Raw genomic sequence first — 1044 nt, 5'->3', positions numbered from 1 at the left:
CTAATTCTGGAAAGAATCCCTTCTCCCCACCCTTCCCCCTCCATAGCGCTCAGATCCCCTTCCCCTGGGGAGGAAAATAGGGAGGGAAGAAAATGTATCTGGCATCAGTTTCTGTACAGAAAGAGAATAAAGTTCCCATTCTTCCAAAAATTCCCACTTAATTTCGCCTAATTCTGGAAAGAATCCCTCCTCCCCACCCTTCCCCCTTCCCAGCAATCAGATCCCCTCCCCCTGGGGGAAAATAGGGAGGGAAGAAAATGTATCTGGCATCAGTTTCTGTACAAAAGGAGAATAAAGTTCCCATTCTTCCAAGAATTCCCACTTAATTTCGCCTAATTCTGGAAAGAATCCCTCCTCCCCACCCTTCCCCCTTCCCAGCACTCAGATCCCCTCCCCCTGGGGGAAAATAGGGAGGGAAGAAAATGTATCTGGCATCAGTTTCTGTACAGAAGGAGAATAAAGTTCCCATTTTTCCAAGAATTCCCACTTAATTTCGCCTAATTCTGGAAAGAATCCCTCCTCCCCACCCTTCCCCCTCCCCAGCGCTCAGATCCCCTTCCCCTGGGGAGGAAAATAGGGAGGGAAGAAAATGTATCTGGCATCAGTTTCTGTACAGAAGGAGAATAAAGTTCCCATTCTTCCAAGAATTCCCACTTAATTTCGCCTAATTCTGGAAAGAATCCCTCCTCCCCACCCTTCCCCCTCCCCACCACTCAGATCCCCTTCCTCTGGGGAGGAAAATAGGGAGGGAAGAAAATGTATCTGGCATCAGTTTCTGTACAGAAGGAGAATAAAGTTCCCATTCTTCCCAGAATTCCCACTTAATTTCGCCTAATTCTGGAAAGAATCCGAGAGAGAGAGAGAGAGAGAGAGAGAGAGAGAGAGAGAGAGAGAGAGAGAGAGAGAGAGAGAGAGAGAGCGAACGAATCTTTTTGGGAGCTGTGTCTCTTCTTAAAGGGGAGCTGTTGACCTTAGGAACTTTACGACGTTCAGAGATGAAGTAGACTGTGTTTATGGGGGTTTGCGTGCAATCGAATACTCTCT

Source organism: Palaemon carinicauda, chromosome 10 (assembly GCF_036898095.1).
Source record: "Palaemon carinicauda isolate YSFRI2023 chromosome 10, ASM3689809v2, whole genome shotgun sequence".
NCBI lineage: Eukaryota > Metazoa > Arthropoda > Malacostraca > Decapoda > Palaemonidae > Palaemon > Palaemon carinicauda.
This window is presented reverse-complemented; position numbering follows the sequence as displayed.